A 23031-nucleotide genomic window follows, 5' to 3' on the forward strand; every position below is an offset into this window, starting at 1 on the left:
TGACTAAAAGGCTTTTGAGTTTTTAAATTTTATATTCCTCTTTCGAAACTCTGCACTACAACTTTTACTTTAATATTTGTGTGGTTTTTTTTATATTTTGGATTTAATGTGTTGTTTTCTTACTTGCAGTTTTTAACCCTTTAATGCATTAATTATCAGAACCTTAATCAAGATTTTTTTTTTTTTTTTCCTGGGTGTTTTTATTCCTCTTTAGGCATGAAAAAAACATGTAATTGATTTTTTTTTTTTTTTTTTTTTTAATGAACCTATTTTTCATGAAGTTAAAAAAAATGTCCACTCAGCTGAACACCATGCGTTTAATTTTTGAAGCAAAGACACATGGATTTACAGACACACTGTGTGAAAACTATGAAATAAAAACATTTTTTATCCTCCTGAGACCCAGCAATGCATTTTTGTCCTCTGTAGGGGGCAAAGTTTGACAGTTTCACTTAAAAAATGCTGTCCATTGTAAAGGACATTCCATTAAAATAAATAATAAATAAAAATAATTTTTTACAAAAATGTATCTGGAAAAAAAAAAACAAAAAACTGTTGTATCATGCAGTTTCCAATCAAGACACTTATTAATGGAAAAAGCTAAAAAAAATTTCACTTTCTGGGTCTCAGGAGGTTAATGCTGCTAATCTGATGTCTTCTCACATTTGAACATACTACAATACTAGTTATTACTCACTCAGATAATATGCAAAAAAAACTGTTAATTACAGTGTAGTAACAATTAGCAATTGCTTTAGATAAAAGAACAGGAAGGTTACAGTAATGGTCTGAATGTCAGTGTGTGGGATGATGCATAAGTGTCCACTGTGTTAGCTGATATGGAACTAAAACAACAAAACCCATGAATATACAAGAGAACAGCTGTGGAATAACTGTCCATTGAAGTGACCACTATGCATGAAAGGGTTAATCATATTTTACATGTTCCTGTTATAATGTTCTAAATGTGTTTCTTTTTCCCTTGTTGTATTTCAATGTCCTGAGTGAAGCGCCTTGAATTGCCTTGTTGCTGAAATGTGCTATACAAATAAACTTGCCATACCTTGCCTTCAAATTTTTGTGACACAGGCTACATGCATGCTAAACGTAACGCGAAGAACCTATGGAGGATGTGGTGGGGTTATATAGCTCTGTAGATAAAGTGAAAATAAGCTCCTCTCACCTTGTTGGGGGGGGTGGGGGGGGTGAAACTGATAATTGTACAAGTAACACAACCTGTATGTGGAGGATGTGTCAATAAAGCTGTGAGAAAGTTAAAGTGATCTGCTGTATCCTCGGTTGAGAACCACTAACCACTGGTGCACGCCAAACTTTTTGCACATATGGATGGACAGACGGACAGGGAATTGATGACAATATCCTGCCGCGAGGGCCGAGGGTAAAAAAAAATCTAATGAATGTTCACTTCTAATTTTGGACTTGGCTTGTCTTGACACTAACTTGACCTAAACAGTGACTTGTCTTGTTTGGCTTTCAGCACAACATGCTTGCTTTTCTCCACAGAATCTTAGCACACATGGCTGAGAGTTAAAGGTTAAAGGCTGAGGATTACTTTTCGCACACGTGTGACTTACTCCCACGTCTGCAAAACAGATGTAAACGTACGGTTCTCATTTTTCCCCAGGTGATACATGTCAGTAATGTTAGCAGTGAATAAACAGATTAATCTGAGAAACTTTTACTACTAGTTTCTCAAGTAATATGTAGCGCTTGCGTTGAAAAGATTAGATTAGATTAGATTAAATTAGACAGAAACTATATTGGTCCTTTGGGCAGACCCTCAGATAATTGAGGTTCCAATAGCAGCCCAGCACCGGATATACAGGGTGGGGAAGCAAAATTTACAATATTTTGAGGCAGGGATTGAAAGACAGTGTATGACCAGTTAGTTTATTGAAAGTCATGAGAATTTATTTGCCACAAGAAAATGTACATAATAGAAAATGTTTTTATTCTATGTGTCCTCCTTCTTTCTCAATAACTGCCTTCACACGCTTCCTGAAACTTGCGCAAGTGTTCCTCAAATATTGGGGTGACAACTTCTCCCATTCTTCTTTAATAGTATCTTCCAGATTTTCTCGTAATAGTTTTGCTCATAGTCATTCTCTTCTTTCCATTATAAACAGTCTTTATGGACACTCCAACTATTTTTGAAATCTCCTTTGGTGTGACGAGTGCATTCAGCAAATCACACACTCTTTGACGTTTGCTTTCCTGATTACTCATATGGGCAAAAGTTTCTGAAAAGGTATGGATAATAGTGTTAGGTATGATTATGACATCAATATATGTTTGGTTTCAAAACAATTGACGTAGTGCCTGCTGAGAAAAAACAACTAAATGTTCACTGTAAATTTTTCTTCCCCACCCTGTACACATAAGAAATGCTACAAGAAAATAGGAAAATAATAAGTCTTAAAAAGAAAACAGCATTAAAAAAAAAAAAAAAACAAAAAAAAAACAAGCAATTGCACATTGTAAAATACTAGTAGAAATAACAAGTAGCAAGGTGGTAATAAAAAGTGCTATAAAGTATACTGTACTAATAAAGTACTACTTTTATACTAATACTAATATTATTACTACTACTACTACTACTACTACTACTACTACTACTACTACTACTACTACTACTACTAATAATAATAATAATAATAATAATAATAATAATAATAATAATAATATGGTTCAAGTCAATCTATGTATCAAAGTCACCCAATGGGTACGGTAACATGATGTTTTTTAAATCCGATTTATTTTTCTAGAAGAAATTAATCCGGAACTAAAGTACTTTCTCTTCTGTTTCCATGGAAATGTTAAACCTGAATAAAGGTTTACATGAGAAACGTTTATTCGGTCCTCGCAGCCCTTCTGTTAGCTTAGCTTAGCATAGTCACTGCATTTCCATGGTCACACGTAGCCAGTTTTTTAAAGGTGATTTGTCGTCTTTTGTAGTGATTTTGTGAAATCCGATTCTCCCTAATTATTTCTTTAGATCTGCGACTTACTGCACTCATACAATCTTGGGACTGTTGTGTTGACAGAAGTTGGAAAATCTTTTTGTTGGAAGGGATGCATGCGCTAAATTAGCTTTGCTTTAGCGTTTTAGCTTTGCATTAGTTTTTATATTAGTGCAGTAAGTCACATGACCATGATTTGAGCCTCAGTTTGTGATCATATTGACTCCAGCGGACTAAAGGAATGATTAGGGAGAACTGAATTTACCAAAATCACTCATAAAATACTACAAATCACCTATAAAAGCCTGGCTGCGTCTGACCAGAGGAATGAAGCCATTGTGCTAAACTAGGCTAAGCTAAGCTAACGGAAGGGCTGCGAGGGCAAGGCAATCGGTGCACTGCAGTGCAAACTGATTAGCCCACTTATGGAACTCATTAGTGCATGACAAATGAATAAAAAACAAGTGTTGAACTGTTCCTTCCTATTCTGATCCCATCAGAATAGCCCACTGGAATGGTTTGGGTTGACTAGACTACACTGCATATTCTTCCGCCAGCGCAGAATGTTTGCGTCATCGCGACAGGACAAGACAACGAGCATGTGCAGAATGGAAGAAATAAAGTCCAAACGGAATAAAGGGTTTACATTTAGCCCAGATTCCAAAGTGGATTAAACCAGTGACTTTAATCGGGTTTAAATTTAATCCCAACTTTTCTTTTTCAACTGGAATAAGGTGTTTACATGGGCATCTGAAATAGGATCGAACCTTTAATCAGTGTAAACCAGGAATAATAGTTGTCATGTAAATGCACGGATTGTCTTATGTGCTTTGTGTTTTTGACCTTGCAAACTGTATTTTCATTTCCTACCTAGTGTTTCCAAACTATTCGAGATGATGCTTTCTAAATAGTTACCCCTCAGGCAGTGGAGCATCTTGTTTCATTTACACATAATATGAAATTAAAATAGCATAAACCATCATAACCATGAGCGTGCACATTCTCATTCAAACCAATCACAATCAGTATGTGAGAGTCTCTGTGCCTTTACTGTCAGATAAAAGTGAAAGGGTAATAGGGAAAAGTTTTTTTTTTCTTTTTTTTTTTAAATGAGGCAGTTTTGTTTCGTTTTAAGCTGGCAGGTTACCTCTGCCGTCGGGGATGAGATGGCAAGAGTCCAGAGTGGACTTACACTTCACACAGCTCCTCTGATGAATTGGTGATTTGATTGGATGTGTAGCAGTGATATCAGAAGTATCTTTTAGTTGCCACCGGCAGCACAGGTAAATTACACTGTAGATTGGTAGGTATGTAAGTTTCAAGTATGTGATATTTTCATACAGTTCACAGAAAGTGAAATACATATACCTGTACCTCTGGGCAGGAGGTGATATCAATAGTAAGTCAATTATTTATTATTGCGATAGTAGCTGCTTGCAGTTTGCCTACTTCACTGGTGTGTATGCAATGGTATAAAGCACTTTGTTTTCACAACTCTGAAAATAAAAACTGAAATGATCTGGTCTGATGAAAGATTTGGACTGAATCCCCCAAAAATAATGGTGTGCTCTAGGGGTGCACCGATCCGGCTTTTTCAGTTCTGACGCCGATACCGATGCTGGGGCGTTTCATATCGGTTGATACTGAACCGATATTGTTGATTTAGATCACAGGGGTCAAACATGCAGCTTGGGGGCCAAATCCGGCCCGCCAAAGGGTCCAGTCCGGCCCTTGGGATGAATTTGTGAAATGCAAAAATTACACTAAGATATTAACAATTATTTAAGTTCAGGTTCCACATTCAGACCAATTCAATCTCAAGTGGGTCAGGACCAGTAAAATACTATTATAATAACATATAAATAATGACAACTCCAAATTTTTTCTGTTAGTAAATGTAAATATTTTCATGTATTTCCACTAAAACAAAGTATAATTTGGCAAAAAATGTGAATAACCTGAACAAATATGAACAACCTGAAATGTCTTAAGAGAAGTACGCGTAATTTTAACTATTCTGCCTGTTATTAAATGTTTTGTGTGTTTGCAGATCCACTGTGATCTGTAAGTTATAATGTACATGTATAAATGATAAACTGAGGCAGAATATTGTTAAAATTACACTTATTTTTTCAGTTTGTTCATGTTATTCACATCTTTTGAAAGGATAGTTTGTAGATGTAAACCTGTTCATAATGTAAATGTACTTTTTTCACTTTTAAACATAGAGAAAAGTTTGGAGTCGACATTATTTTTATTTTATTATGTTATTATTTTACTGGTTCGGCCCACTGCAAATCTAATTTAGCCGAATGTGGCCCCTGAACTAAAATGAGTTTGACACCCCTGATTTAGAGTATTTAGAGGGGGGCATTATATACATGGGGGGCTCAAGAGTGACATTGTTGTGTGTGCGTGTTGGTGCGTTATCGACTACTGTTGTACATCACAACAGTATTAAATCACTTGGCACATATTACCAGTCCTACCAAGTGTATTTTTCTCATTTCTAGTCAAATATCTCATCACACTTAAAATAAGACATAATCACCTAAAGCACAGGTGTCAAACATGTGGTCCGGGGGCCAAATCTGGCCCGCCAAAGGCTTCAATCTGGCCCCTGGAATGAATTTGTGAAATGCAAAAATCACCCGGACGATATTAACAATCAAGGATGTTAAAAGCATTTTAGATCATTTCAATCTAAAAATGATCAGACCAGTAAAATACTATCATAATAACCTATAAATTATGAAAACTGCAATTTTTTGTCTTTGTTTTAGTGTAAAAAAAAAGTAAAATTACACAAATGTTTACATTTACAGGCTAACCTTTATTAAAAAAAAAAAAAAAAGTGAATAACCTGAAATCGCTTAAGAGAAGTATGTGGAATTTGAATAATATTCTCCCTGTTATTTAATGTTTTGTGTATTTGTAGATCCACTGTGATCTCTAAGTTGTGATGCACATGTATAAATGATAAACTAAGGCGTAAATATTGTTAATATTGCACTTATTTTACTTAAGAATGTTCACGTTATATTTGTTCTTGTTATGTTTGAGTACAATGCGTAGATGTAAACATTTTCATCACGGAATTTTACTTTTTTCACTCAAAAATTCTTATCCTATTATTTATATTATTTTACGGTCCGGCCCACTTTATGTCTTATTAGGCTGAATGTGGAACTGAACTAAAATGAGTTTGACACCCCTGACCTAAAGAGTAATTTGTAAGTGAGATATAAGAACTTATTTTAGACAATAGAAGAGAAATCTTAGATAAATCTTACCAAGATAATTTTCACTTGTTCCATTGGCAGATTTTTTTGTTGTTGCTTAATTCAAGATTTTTTTGCTTAATTCAATCAAAAAAAATAAAATAAAAATCTGCCAATGGAACAAGTGAAAATTATCTTGGTAAGATTTCTTGAAATAAGATTTTCAAGATCTATTGTCTGAAAAAAAGTTTTTATATCTCAGGGAAAAGTTAGTCTTTAGGTCAGGGGTGTCAAACTCATTTTAGTTCAGGCAATTTTAACGATATTATGCCAAATTTGTTCTGAAGTGGGCCGGACCAGTAAAATAATAACATAATAATGTATAAGTAATGTCAACTCCAAACTTTTCTCTATGTTTTAGAGTGAAAAAAGTAAAATTATGCGATCAAAATGTTTACATCTATCAACCATCCTTTAAAATAATTCGAATATCATGAACAAACTGAAATTTCCGAAGAAAACTAAGTGCAATTTTAACGATATTATGCCTCAGTTTATCATTTACACATGTAAATTACAACTTAAAGATCACAGTGGATCAACAAATACACAAAACATTTCATAACAGGCAGAATATTGGAAAACTTGCACTTCAGACATTTCAAAATGTTCATATTTGTTCAGGTTATTCGCATTTTTTGTGAAATGATAGTTTGTTTTAGTGTAAATACAGTAAAATGACATCGAAATTTTTAAATTTAAGAAGAGAAAAATTTGGAGTTGTGAGTATTTATAGGTTATTCTGATAGTATTTTACAGATCCGACCCACTTGAGATTAAATTGGGAACCTGAACTAAAATGATTAATATCTTTGGTGTAATTTTTGCATTTCACAAATTCATTCCAGGGGCCGGACTGGACCCTTTGGTGGGCCGGATTTGGTCCCCGGGCCACATGTTTGACACCTGTGTTTTAGGTGATTGTCTTATTTTAAGTGTGAGATATTTTGACTAGAAATGAGAAAAATACACTTGGTAAGGTTTTGATTTTGTTTTTCTCCAGTGTGTTTCCACATCTTTTTTTTTTTTTTTTTTTTTTTTAAATTGGTGATAGTTAACAAGACAATGTGGACAGAAAAACAACAACACATAAACAAAAGGAAACTCAAACAAATAAACAAACAAAAAACAACAACAATGACAGAGTATTAACAAACAACGTCATATTACAATGAAAAAGATCAGAAATGTAAATAGTAATATGATAATAATAATGATAACATGATGATAATGATAACAATAAAAATATTACTTTCTAATCCAAAAAAAAAAAGAAAGGGGGAAAAAAAAAAAAAGTGTATGTGTGGGGGGGGGCTTGGTTGAAGAGAGAAAAAGGGGAGGGGAGAGAAAGGGGGAGAAAGAAGTGTAGGTGGGAATGAAGGGGAGCAGGGATCCTGGTTTGTCTGTATGTGGAGGTAGAGAGAAAGAATGAAGTTAATGTGGATGATGTAAATTAAAAAATGTTTATCACATCTTCATACTTGACCCAATAAAACACTGTAATTTTGGGAAATACAATAAAATAAAACTCATTGAACCATTTCCTGTTTTGTTAGGAAAGCTAACACAAAACACTGCACCTCTTCAAATTAGCTTCACTGATTAAGTTTTGAACGCATCACATTTGTATTATAGTAACTCCAGACCATATATGTTACACTACACAAGCAGTAACTGGCTGTACAACTGTCCTCTCATGGATAATAGGTCTTTGCAGACAGTTTCATCATCAACACCAATCTTCCTCTGCGCTGAAATAAGCAACAGAATCTAACAAAAAACAGTTAAGTGAAACAAAGCACAGCAGTGACAACAGTTTTCATATCCTGGCTTATGGTGTTTGTGCTCAGCTAAAGATTTTAGACTCTAAGCCAGTGCCATTTCTTTTCATTTCCTTGGCAGTGCATAAAACGGGATGAAATGTGAATCAAGTTAAATAACAACCCAGCATTTTTTACTTTTTTTTTTTTTTTTTTTTTTATACGCTTCTTGGATGGGGTGAAAATAAATTGTCTCAGTTAAAGTACCTCTCGTTTACACATGGGTGCAATAGAATTTCATTAATGGATTATTTCTACAAAGGTTGCAATTTGAGAAGATGTTAACAAAGTGTGTATTTAAGCAGAGTACATTCTATATTCATGAGTAAAGATGAATCGAGTCTCGTGTTCGATATTGCACACAAGCAACATATTGCGTTCACTTCAAAATGGCCACTGTGTTGGAATAATACACATTTTTCCAGTGTCAAAACACCTCATTCAATCTTGTTGCTCAGTTTCAACACAAATCAATGAACAAATCAATGAGGTTCATTAAGCTGAAAATCCCACAGGATAAACTGCAGTTGCTTGGTCACCATGAAAACAAAAAAACAAAAAACAAAACAAAAAAAAAAACAAGCTTAAGCACCTCGGTCACTGTAACTGGACAAAATAGTGAATGACACGAGGCCAGTCCCTTTCCTTACTAATGGGTCTAACAGCATCCCAGAAGACAACGGAAAGGCAGACAGACTCATTTCAGTAGTCTTTCATTGATCTAAATCCTGTATTTTTAGCCTTGTTTGTGTTTTTTCTTGCTCCTCTCGACTCCTGATGGATTGGCATCTGTAGTTTGTCTGACAGGGTTTGGAATGTTTTTATCACACATTATTGTATTCAAGCTTATTTTTATATTAATGGTGGTTGTATTGATTTTGTTCATTTGACAATGTCTCCAAAAAAAAAAAAAAGCATTTTCAAAAGCATTTTGCAATGCCAAGTTAAATCCGTTTATAAAAGATATTTATCCTTGAAGTAGTGAAGAGAGCGTGATCTTTTCATGCAAAATAGATCACTTATCAAAAAGATCACTCTGACGACTGAAATCTTGCCATAGGATGCGATTCATACCAGGAAGTGTATGTAATATTTATCAGGGCTACACTTATTCTGATTATATTCATTTATTCATGCATTTTCCAAACCATTTAATCCTTGAGAGGGTCAGTTTACTGCAGGGTTCTGATAATATATACCCTGTAAATATACAGGGGTTGGACAAAATAATGGAAACACCTTCACCTCAAGATGATAATGCCCCAATCCATACAGCTAGAATTGTTAAAGAATGGCATGAGGAACATTCTAATGAAGTTGAGCATCTCGTATGGCCGGCACAGTTCCCAGACCTCAACGTTATTGAGCATTTATGGTCAGTTTTAGAGATTCAAGTAAGACGTCGATTTCCACCGCCATCGTCTCTAAAAGAGTTGGAGGGTATTCTAACTGAAGAATGGCTTAAAATTCCTTTGGAAACAATTCACAAGTTGTATGAATCAATACCTCGGAGAATTGAGGCTGTAATTGCCGCAAAAGGCGGACCTACACCATATTAAATTATAATTTGTTGATTTTTTTTTAAGGTGTTTCCATTATTTTGTCCAATCCCAGTAGCTGGTACCATTATTCTGATGGCAATAGTGTGGGGAACTTTTAGACCAGGGGTGTCAAACTCATTTTCTTTCAAGGGCCACATTCAGCCTAATTTAATTTGAAGAGGACCGGACCGTAAAATAATAGCATGATAACCAATAAATAATGGCAACTCCAAATTGTTTTAGTGCAAAATTAACATGAAATTATGCCAGTATTTACATTTACAAACTATCCAAACAAAAAGGATGTGAATAACCTGAAAAAAATGCAATTTGTTAAGAAATATAAGTACAGTTTTATCAATACTATGCCTCGACTTATCATTTATACATATGCAATACAGATTAGATCTACAAAGACGCAAAATACTCAGTAACAGGCAGAATATTGTTAAAATTGCACTTAATTTTCTTCAGACATTTCAGGTTGTTCATATTTCTTCAGGTTATTCACATTTTAAAGGATAGTTTGTTGATGTAAACATTTTCATAATTTAATTTTTTTTTGCACTAAATCAAAGAGAAAATATTGGTGTTGTCATTATTTATACGTTATTAGGATATTATTTTTGAGTTTGATGCCCTAACTTGCACTTACAGAAATACTGCAAATACACAAAATATTTTTGTAACTGGCAGAATATTAGTAAGTAAGTAAATTTTATTTATAGAGCACTTTTCACAGACAGTCACAAAGTGCTTTATCAATTCAAATCAGATATTATTAGCAAAATTAGCATTAGCAATTAGCATATTAGCAAAATTACACTTACTTCTCTTAGGATATCTCTAATTTTTCCTATTTTTTGTGAAAGGCTAGTTTGTAAATGTACACATTTTCATGTAATTTCACTTTTTTTTACACTAAAACAGAGGAAACATTTGGAATTGTCATTATTTGTATGTTTTTATGGTAGTATTTTCCTAATCTGACCCACTTGAGACTAAAGTAGGGCTTTGTATGGGCCCTAAAATAAAAGGACTGACTGTTAATATCTTGAGTGTACTTTTTGCATTTTACAAATTCATCCCAGGGGCCGGATTCGACCCTTTGGTGGGCTGGATTTGGCCCCCAGGTCAGATCTACGAAGGCACAAAACATTCAGTAACAGGCAGAATATTGTTAAAATTGCACTTAATTTTCTTCAGACGTTTCAGGTTGTTCATATTTCTTCAGGTTATTCACATTTTAAAGGATAGTTTGTTAACCCTTTCATGCATGAATTATGAGAACCTTAAGCAAGATTTTTTTTTTTTTCTCCGTGACTCTATTCCTCTTTAGGCATGAAAAAAACAATGTGATTGATTTTTTTTTTTTTTTTTTTTTTTTTTTTTTATGAACCCAACCCAAAAATGTACAGCTGGACACCATGTGTTTAATTTTTGAGGCAAATAAACATGCATTTATTGACATACTGGATGAAAACTATGAAATAAAAAAAAAAAGATGGTAATCTGATGTTTTCTCACATTTTAACATACTATAAAACTAGTTATTACTAATATGTAAAAAAAAAAAAAAAAAAAAAAACACCCAAACTTTTTGTAAAAAAAATAAAATAAAAATAAAAAACTTGTCTAATAACAATTAACAATTGATTTACACTCAAATATGTTACTGCAGATCAGGTTTATCAAGAACAGGAAAGTTACTGTAATGGTATGAATTACAGTGTATGGGATGATGCATAATTGTCCACTGTATTGGTTAATATGGAACGAAAACAACAAAACCCATAAATATACAAGAGAACAGCTGTAGAATAGATGTCCTCTGTAGTGACCAGTATGCATGAAAGGGTTAATGTAAACATTTTCATAATTTAATGTTTTTTGCACTAAATCAAAGAGAAAAAATTGGTGTTGTCACTATTTATAGGTTATTATAATATTATTTTTGAGTTTGATGCCCTAACTTGGACTTTGCAAATTCATCTCACGGGCCGGATCGGACCCTTTGGCCACCGGGCCGCATGTTTGAGACCTGTGTTTTAGACCATGAGGAATGACTACAGTATTAGTGTTGGTGTATGCCTTGGACAGTTCAAGTCACCCTTTCTTGCTCAGATGTTTACACTCATCCAAGTGTTTGCAGTATTTGGATTAGATTAGGTTAGATTAGAATACAATAGAACACAATAGACGTTATTGATCACACAGTGGGGAAATTCGATGGCCAAGGCGGCAACAGAATAAAGTGCAAGAAAAAGTGTGCATGCATAAAGATAGTGCAAAAAACAAGATGATGCAAGAAAACAAATAATATAAAATAGAATAAAAAACAATTGTAATAAAAACTATACAGACTATGTACATATACCGGCTAAAATTTACTTAGGGGGTCAAATGAGTGGCCATTTTTGTCAGGGTAAAAATACTACTACTACTACTAATAATAACACTGGGTTACAAAAAAAATGTTTTTTGCAAGTTGTCTAGGTTTTTTTCAACTGAATTAGGACCATTTTGCACCGCTAAATCCAAAAATGACATCTATTTTTCTCAGTCAGGTCAGGTTTTTTTTGCTAATTTGATTTTGAAAAATTTGATCTTCTCACAAAATTGATTACATTTTTGTGACTTTATCAGTTGATTTTTTTTATATAGTTCTCACCCAAAATAGGTTTTAAGAGAGAAAAAAAATCATTTTCTAACAGAATGTATTTATTAAGTGTTATAAACTGTAGCAGAATACGTCAGGCTTCTTTTTGCAAGATCTTCTAGTCGAAGCCATTTCATTCACCTGTAATATTAAAAAAAAAAACAATCATAAACTGGCAAAAGTAAAATCTTCAGAACTCGTTTATTGCAAGAAATATGAAAGAATTTTGTATCATATGATGTGAAAATGCCCATAAATGTAAGCAAAAATGTTAAAAAGCCAATATGTAGCATAGTTCAGAAAGTTGACCTGATTGAGCAAAATTAATGCGATTTTTGGATTCAGCACACCAAAATTATCCTAAATCAGCTCAAAAAACTTAAACAATAAATTTGTTGTTGACCAGTGTTATCATCAAATGCTCTGCAAATAAAAAAAACGATGCAAACCAAGAAAACATCTGCAAATGAAAAATGCTACAAGTCACTACAACAGAAGTGCTCCAAACCTGTAGGGGGCGCTCTCAGTAGAACAGTTCAATCCAGAGACACACAGGACGGAGAAAGACATGGAGAACAGCTGACTGACAGTGTTTCAAACTACAGTGGGAACAAATTGAAGTTACAGTGTCCTGCCCTCACTATGCGTGTAGCCACCCTTGCAGAGCTAGGCAGACAGTTAACAATAGAAGGTGAAGAAGAATCAGGAAGAGACCAGTTTCAGTTTGAAGGTGAAGTCTTGTTTTGGTTGTTTATTTTCTTTCCTTCTCTTCTTTTAATAATACTTTTGTAGAAGTGGAATAACATGAATACACACAAATACATGTATTACAGTGTGTGCTGAAATATGTTTCCACTGTATGCACTTCTGAACTTTATACCCATTCTTTTTAAATGCATGAATTAACAACCATACATGAATTAAACCACTAAATATTCCCACAATTATAAACCAAAGGAATAAGCATGTACAGTATATAAACCGTATGAAATGCTTAGCTAATGAAATTAACTTAAATATGCTATAAGGTGCATAAATAATGCAGTAATCTAGCACAGAATGTACAAAGTAAAAAACGTCTTTATGAACTGCATTAACATTGCATATAATCTAAGTGGCATGAATCAGAAATACTCCAATGGTAATTATATGCACAAGTCTCTTTGCAGATGTTTTCTTGGTTTGCATCATTTCTTTATTTGCAGAGCATTTGATGATTATGCATGTCAGCTAAAATGTACTTAGGGGGTCAAATGAGTGGCCATTTTTGTCAAAAAAAAAAAAGTTGTCATAAATGCATAGAACTGTGTTGAAATAATGCTAATCCATTTGTGCACAGACTACTGATATTATTTGACAGTGGAAGCTCTATTTTCAGAAATATTGGATTTGGAATAGCACGTGTATGTGAAAACTTTTGCTGGTGGACAGACGTGACATTACCCATGATGCTCTGGTCAGTACCAGTACTTTATTAGTAATAAACTTATATACTTACTATTGCTAATTCTCCTCTTCTTCATAAATGTTAGTATTGTGGATCTAAAACAATAACAGCTGACACAAAAACACAAAATGTGGCAGTGGACGGATGTGACATGGTTGTTACAGATCCCATCATACTGATGCTCAGCAGCCATGTCACCGTTTACACTAATGATCCCTGTGCAAAAACTAGGATTAGAATTATTTATTGTGTAGTTTATCATCATACTAAAGAGTAAATAACAATATAGAATTGTTATTTCTTTATAAAAATGCTTATTATTAGAAAACTGTTGATTTAAAAAGTGACGTGTGACATTCTTCATGTATGTATTGGCGTAACAGAAGCAGGATGGATCAGCACCATACTCCAGATAGAACCTGTAAAAATAAAACATGTGATATGTAGGAGAGAATCTGGTAAGAAAAACTGGTGAATCTAAAAGAATAGAATATTTATTTTTCAGGTCAATTCAGTTCAAATAGAACTTGGCCATTTGTGACATGAAAATATAGCATTAATTGTGATGAAATTGGACATTTTTGAGCTGAAAACATAGTTCATATGAGCATCAACATGTTGAACTGAACTGAAATCCTGTACATTTGCAGAACTTGCATTTACCAACACAAAGTTCCTTTGGGGATTCACTTAGATTGATTTCTTATGCACAAAGACAGAAATAAGACCTCTAAGCAAATTTTAGCCGATGTGCTTTTGCATCTTGCTATGCGTTTTTTCATTTGCACCACGTTCCTCTTTTTGTACCTCGTTTAGACTTGTGTTTGAGTTTGCGAATTTGCATCGTTTCTGTACTTGCAGCTGTTTTCTCTTAACTGAGATGCATTGGGCCGTTGCATTGTGTTTGGCCCTTGCTGGCCACCGTAGATATCTTCTCATCTTATCTTTTCTTTTCTTATCTTTTTCCCTGTGGTGCTCATTTGTTTCTGCCTTCATTCATAGTACCACATTCAAACGCTGCTCCAGCCTACACTAGTGTTGCCATACAAACTGGTATGCTATTTGTTTTTTTGCAAGCGCTTAAATAAATGTTAGCTTGAAAGAAAGCACTTTTGTCATCATTGTAGCAAAACAGACAGGAGGGAATTTTTTTTTATTTTTATTTGACACAGGGGAAAAGGTTGAGAACCACTGAAACAGATAACCACATGAACCTTCAGACACCAAGAATACAAGAACACATTCTTCATCATAAACTAATTAGAGACAGAGTACGTGACAAATATCACCGTAATGGTTTGGAAACCTGGGGTGCACAATATTCATGTAATGATTTGTGGAACCTTTATTCTAATTCATGCTTTTTCTTTTTTTTTTTTTTTTCTAAGTGACAACATATGACAAGACAAAACCCGACAAAGCACTGATGCCTGTCACATATATTACCCTCTGCTTCCATCACTGCTCTTTTGATCTGAAGTCTGTAAATGAAACATGCTGTTGGGCGCCGGGTCGGTGCAGTATAACGGGCTGGTGACATATTAGCTGCACATCAGCAAATATCTACAGGAATGTATCGATCTAACAAACGGGATGTTTTCTTTTTTTAACGCTCAGCTGTCGCTCATGTCACAATGTCAGTTTGAAGGATTATGTGTGTGTGTGTGTTAAGTGTGGCTTTTACTGTCATGACACGGAACAGAGAAATACCATACTGTACCTTTATTGATCTCGTCTTTTTATCCAGCTACTGTAAGTGGAGTATATCTAATTCCAAATGTGCCTGTTATTCTCTACTTGCACAGCATCTTATACTTTTGAGGTGGAAACAGGAATCCCCTCCCACACATGATCAGTGGATTGCAGACATTATGAGGTATTTACATATTAAGAAGATGAGATATGCATTAGCAGGATCAACTACAAAATTCTATAAAGCGTGGCAGCCTTTTCTAAAATTCACAGAAACTTATAGAATGAGCAATATATCATGACTTTAACACCACATCACCACTCATCACCTGGAGAACTTTAGGTATGGTACATGTTTTTCGGTCTGATCACAATCAAGGTGTACAAGTATATTTGCGTCAGTTATTAATCAGTATTGCAAAAACATACCCCCAAAACCATTCCCAAAATGTTTCTTTGGCCATCTTATTACTAGATCTTGCAATCCTCCAAATTTGAAGAAAATCAGATAAAAACTGATAAAATGGCGACCCAATGAGCGTGAAAACATGTGCACAATTTTATTGTTATAAGAGGGCAAAATTGTTGTCCATAATGTTTTGTAACACAATAAATAATTCCTACTCAACTCCTGTGTCTTTTTTATTCCAAAATACACACATCACATTGCTTTTCATTTATTGATCATTTGTGTTGAACAGCTGTTTGATTATCAATTCTTATTTTCAGTATTAAGACAATCAGCCATTTTGTTATGTTATTTTACAGCCCTTTAATTGTAATAATAGAATGGGAACCTGTTATTTCAGTATTATTAGGACTAAATATGTACAACTAGACAGATTTTGCTCTGCTCCCTGGTATGCAGCAGAAAATTTGGGAACAATGTGTCAAACGGATGTTTACATCGAACCGCATGTTTTCAATGGTGCGTTGTTCACCAAAATTCATGTAGTGTCCGTACACCAATATACTTCCATCAGTAATATGATGTATATGCCTTATAGATACACTATATTGCCAAAAGTATTTGCTCACCTGCCTTGACTCTCATATGAATTTCAGTGCCATCCCATTCCTAGTCTATGGGGTTCAATATGACGTGGGTCCACCCTTTGCAGCTATAACAGCTTCTACTCTTCTGGGAAGGCTGTCCACAAGGTTTAGGAGTGTGTTCATGGGAATTTTGGACCATTCTTCCAGAAGCGCATTTGTGAGGTCACACACTGATGTTGGACAGAAGGCCTGGCTCTCAGTCTCTGCTCTAATTCATCCCAAAGGTGTTCTGTGGGGTTGAGGTCAGGACTCTGTGCAGGCCAGTCCAGTTCATCCACACCAGACTCTGTCATCCATGTCTTTATGGACCTTGCTTTGTGCACTGGTGCACAGTCATGTTGGAAGAGGAAGGGGCCAGCTCCAAACTGTTCCCACAAAGTTGGGACCATGGAATTGTCCAAAATGTCTTGGTCTGCTGAAGCATTCCCAGTTCCTTTCACTGGAACTAAGCGGCCAAGCCCAGCTCCTGAAAAACAACCCCACACCATAATCCCCCCTCCACCAAACTTTACACTTGGCACAATGCGCTCCCACAAGTATTGTTCTCTTGGCGACCGCCAAACCCAGACCCGTCCATCAGATTGCCAGATGGAGAAGCGCGATTGGTCACTCCAGAGAAGGCGCCTCCACTGCTCTAGAGTCCAGTGGCGGCGTGCTTTACACCACTGCATCCGGCGCTTTGCATTGCACTTGGTGATGTATGGCTTGGATGCAGCTGCTCGGCCACGGAAACCCATTCCATGAAGCTCTCTGCGCACTGTTCTGGAGCTAATCTGAAGGCCACATGAAGTTTGGAGGTCTGTACCATTGACTCTGCAGAAAGTTGGCGACCTCTTCGCACTATGCGCCTCAGCATCCGCTGACCCCGCTCCGTCAGTTTACGTGGCCTACCACTTCGTGGCTGAGTTGCTGTTGTTCCCAAACACTTCCACTTTCTTATAATACAGCTGACTGTGGAATATTCAGGAGCGAGGAAATTTCAACACTGGATTTGTTGCACAGGTGGCATCCTATCACAGTTCTACGCTGGAATTCACTGAGCTCCTGAGAGCGACCCATTCTGTCACAAATGTTTGTAAAAGCAGTCTGCATGCCTAGGTGCTGGATTTTATACACGTGTGGCCATGGAAGTGACTGGAACACCTGATTCTGATTATTTGGATGGGTGAGCCAATACTTTTGGCAATATAGTGTATATTGTTCTAACTTGTTCACAAATGTTTCTTTCCTCCTGTACCAGGAAGACTTAATTCCAGATCGAACACAGATGCAACCATGTGGTCAGACAGATTTCCATTCCAATCTCGGAGAGTCCGTACACCGTATTCAAAATATGTGGGTCTAATTTTATTGTTCCTGTCAATATATAGAATTTTCAGCAGGCTGGTGTGTCTGTACAGCCAATAATTTCTGATTTGACAGGGGTACAAGCTTGTGAAATTTTTAGTAGACACCATAATACAAAAATATTTTGGACTTTAAAAGAAAAATGTCAGACAAATAAAATGGCCTGTCTGACTTTTTGATACAGCATTATTATTTTTAATCTATCTGTGCACCCTTTCTGGTACCCTGGATTGTGATCAGGCCATTTGGTAGATATATTTACATGTTTATATTTAAGTTGGGGGTGGGGATTTGTGTTTAAAAAGACAGTAGAAATGTACAGATTGTATGATGCATACATGTCATGCTGTTGAAAATCCACAAATAAAATTTTATATATATATGTATATATATATATGTGTGTGTATATATATATATATGTATGTATGTATGTATGTATGTATGTATATATATATATATATATGTGTATATATATATATATATATATATATATGTATATATATATATATGTGTATATGCCTGTTATTTCAACAGCACTTGTAGCCACTGTAGTCATTTCTTATATCATTTGTAGCAGATTGTTTTGCGCTGCTCTATGAAAAATGTTCACTCAGTGGATGTTTTGTGTTTAAGCTTTGAGGTGTTTTGTACTGTATAGTATGTGTTACATTTTTATATTGTTTCTAGTAACTCATAGGCCGCCTGAATCATTGCAGTCGTGAAATTGTCGAGATTGAGTAACTTACAACAGTGTTCAGCACCTGCTTGTTAGCGATAAATTCAATTATTTGCATGTCTTTCTTCCCATATTCCTTTCTTCTGTCGCCTTGAAGTGTTGCTAATGTAGTCTGTAACACATTCTTTGAAAAGTCCAGTATCTTTGAATTCTATAAGAAAAAACAAATATGTATTATGAAGAAGAATAATGGATGCTAATACTGCATCATATCACCAGTTTTCCCTTTTTATATTTAGTTTTTTGCTTGGATACTAATCAGACTGTATGAGACCGTATGACCTCTGATGTGAACGCTCAATACAACTGATTGACTGTTGGCAAAGCTCCTGTGTATGAGGAAGGATTACATTAATGATGATGCTGTAGTTATATGTATGGGAACTGCAGCTAAAGGACAAGACTCACTTTAGAACACAGGAGTCAAACATGAGGCCTGGGGACCAAATCTGGCCCGTCAAAGGGTTCAGTCTGGCCCCTAGGATGAATTTGTGAAATGCAAAAATGACACTGAAGATGTTAACAATCATTTTAGGTCAATTCAATCTAAAGTGGGTCAGACCAGTAAAATACAATCATAATAACCTATAAATAATGAAAACTGTGAATTTTTCTCATTGTTTTAGTGTTAAAAAAAACAAAAAAGGGGTAAGAAAAAAATAAAATTGCTCAAAAATGTTGACATTTACAGACTAGCCTTTAATATGTATACCAAAAAAATGTGAATAACCTGAAATCTCTTGAGAGAAGTATGTGGAATTTTAATAATATTTTCCCTGTTATTAAATGTTTTGTGTATTTGTTTAATTCAAGATTTTTTTGCTTAATTCAAGATTTTTTTGCTCAATTAAACTTTTTTTTTTTTTTTTTTTTTTTTTTTTTGCTTAATTCAAGATTTTTTTTTGCTTAATTCAACATTTTTTTTGCTCAATTCAACTTTTTTTTTTTTTTTTTTTGCTTGATTCAAGATTTGTTTTGCTTAATTCAAAATGTTTTTTTTTTTGTTTTTTTGCTTTATTCAAGAATTTTTTTTGCATGTTTCAATATTTTTTTTTTTTTTTTTTTTTTGCTTAACTGAAGATTTTTTTTTTGTGCTTATTTCAAGGTTTTTTTTTGCTTCATTCAAGATTTTTCAGACCAGTAAAGTACTATCATAATAACCTATAAATAATGAAAACTTTAAATTTTTCTCATTGTTTTAGTGTTTAAAAAAAAAAAGTAAAATTGCTCAAAAATGTTGACATTTACAGACTAGCCTTCAATATTAAAAAAAAAAAGTGAATAACCTGAAATCTCTTAAGAGAACTATTTGGAATTTTAATAATATTTTCCCTGTTATTAAATGTTTTGTGTATTTGTTTAATTCAACATTTTTTTTGCTTAATTCAACTTTTTTTTTTTTTTTTTGCTTAATTCAATACTTTTTTGTTAAATTATTATTATTATTATTATTATTATTATTATTATTATTATTATTGCTTAATTCAAGATATTTTTGCTCAATTCAAGATTTTTTTTTTGCTTAATGCAACTTTTTTTTTTTTTTTGCTCAATTCAACAATTTTTTTTTGATTCAAGATTTGTTTTGCTTAATTCAATGTTTGTTTGTTTTTTGCTTCAAGAATTTTTTGTTGCATGATTCAAGTTTTTTTTTGCTTAATTAAAGATTGTTTTTTGTTTATTTCAAGATTTTTTTTGCTTCATTCAAGATTTTTCAGACCAGTAAAGTACTATCATAATAGCCTATAAATAATGAAAACTTTTGCTTAATTCAAGATTTTTTTGCTCAATTCAAGATTTTTTTTTTTTGCTTGATTCAAGATTTGTTTTGCTTAATTCAAGGTGTTATTTTTGTCCCTTTATTCAAGAATTTTATTTATTTATTTTTTTTGCTTATTTCAAGATTTTTTTTGCTTCATTCAAGATTTTTCAGACCAGTAAAGTACAATCATAATAACATATAAATAATGAAAACTGTAAATTTTTCTCATTGTTTTGGTTTAAAAAAAAAAAAAGTAAAATTGCATAAAAATGTTGACATTTACAGACTAGCCTTCCCTGTTATTTAATGCTTTGTGTATTTGTAGATCCACTGTGTGTAAGCTGTGATCCACATGTATAAATGATAAACTAAGGCTTAATGTTAACATTGCACTTACTTTACTAAAGAATTTTGAGGTTGTTCATATTTGTTCATGTTATGTTTGAGTACAATTCGTAGATGTAAACATTTTAATTACAGAATTTCCTTTTTTCACTCAAAAGTTCTTATCCTATTATTTATATTATTTTACTGGTCCGGCCCACTTTAGATCATATTAGGCTGAATGTGGAACTGAACTAAAATGAATTTGACACCCCTGCTTTAGAACAAAAAAAAAGTAGTCGTTCTAAGCTCTGTTGGGTCCAGAACAACAGGAAAGATGAATGTGTAGAAGTCAATCCATCCACCCGCTGCATATTTGTCTCAGGCGAGTAGCTTTAAAATCTAAAATACAGCCGTGCCATACTTAATCTTAATGTCAGCACCGGTAAAATTAGTTTATAAGACTTTCTTACACTGCTATATATCAGCAGATCAGTGAGGCAGACACACACACACACACACACGTGCACACACACACACACACACACACATAACTTCATACAACAGATTAAGTGACAGTTCCTCAATTTTCCAAATCCCCTACATCACAGGTGTCAAACATGAGGCCCGGGGACCAAATCTGGCCCACCAAAGGTTCCATTCCGGCCCTGCAGGATGAAAGAGCAAAAATGAACCTGAACAGTCCAGGTTGTCCAAATCCTTTTGGTTCAGGTTCCACATACAGACCATTGTGATCTACAGTAAAAATAACAACACGATAACCCATAAATAATGACAATGACAAATTTTACTTGTGAAAATTTAAGTGGAAAAATTTAAGGGAAAAAAATAACATTACACTGTGAAAATATAAACATTTATCAAACTATTCTTTCACAGTAAAATGCAAATAAATACATAAATAAAAACAAAGATGAACAACCTGAAATGTGCAATTTGAACAATATTCTGCCTGTTACTAAATGTTTTGTGCATTTATGGATCCACTGTGATCTGGAGTTGTGTTAATAATAATGATGATAATAATAATAATAATAATAATAATAATAATAATAATAATAATAGATGTAATATTGTAGAAATTGTTCAAATTTTAGTTCCAAACTCCAAAATTTTAACAATTTTATGCCTGTTACCAAATGTTTATGTAATATTGTGTGTAATGTATGTGTATAAATTATAAGTCGAGGCATAATACTGTTCAAATTGTACTAATTTTTCAAATGAAATTATGCATCATCCCGTACACTGACATTCAGACCATTACTGTAACTTTGCTGTTTTTGATAAACCTGATCTCCACTAACATGTTGGCGTTTAAATCAATTGCTAATAAAAAAAAAATTGGGAATATAATAAAATGTGAGAAAACATCAGATTAGCTGCATATAAGATGTTTTGATTTTATAGTTTTCACACAATATATCACTTTCTGATATTGCATTCTTTGCTTCAAAAATTAAACACATGGTGTCCAGCGGAGTGGACATTTTTGGAACTTCACGGAAAATTGTGAAGGTAGTTTTGTTTTTTTATTGCTTTAACCAAAATACAAACAAACAAACAAACAAAAAACAATTACAAAAAAAAAAGAAAAATTCAATTAAAAAAAATCACTTCAAGAAAAAAAAACAAAACTTACTTGGTCAAAGAAAAAAGTGTTCAAATGCAATTTTTGGGATCTTAAATATTTTTTGCATTTGTCTTATTTTGTTACTTTTCATTATATTTCTGATTATTTTATTGAATATTTTACCAGTTAAATCACCACAAATTGCTTTATTTGACTTTGTTTTCTAGTAGTGGAATGAACCACAGTACATTTACTATGCTACAAGTACAAACCAAAAACAAATATTTTCAATCAAAAAAAAAAAAAAAAATGCACTTCACTCACAAAAAAAAAAAAATAATAATAATCAATCAAAGAAAAAAAGTGTTCGAATGCAATTTTTTGGATCTTAAATATGTTTTGCATTCGTCTTATTTTGTTACTTTTCATTATATTTCTGATTACTTTATTGAATATTTTACCAGTGAAATCACCCCAAATTGCTTTATTTTAATTTTTTTTCTAGTAATGGAATGAATCGCTGTACATTTATTATGGTACAAGTACAAACCAAAAACAAATATCTTCAATCAAAAAAAAAAAAAAAACAACAAACATTTTTAATCAAAGAAAAAAAGTGTTCAAATGCAATTTTTTGGATCTTAAATATTTTTTTTGCATTCAAACACTTTTTTTCCTTTGATTGAAAAGGGTTTTTTATTGCAATTTTTTTTTTTTTATTGAATTTTTTTTTTTTTTTTTATGATTGGACTAATAAAGATAAATAAAAAAACAGGTTCAATTAAAAAAAA

Source organism: Sphaeramia orbicularis, chromosome 6, assembly GCF_902148855.1.
Source record: "Sphaeramia orbicularis chromosome 6, fSphaOr1.1, whole genome shotgun sequence".
Taxonomy (NCBI): Eukaryota; Metazoa; Chordata; class Actinopteri; order Kurtiformes; family Apogonidae; genus Sphaeramia; species Sphaeramia orbicularis.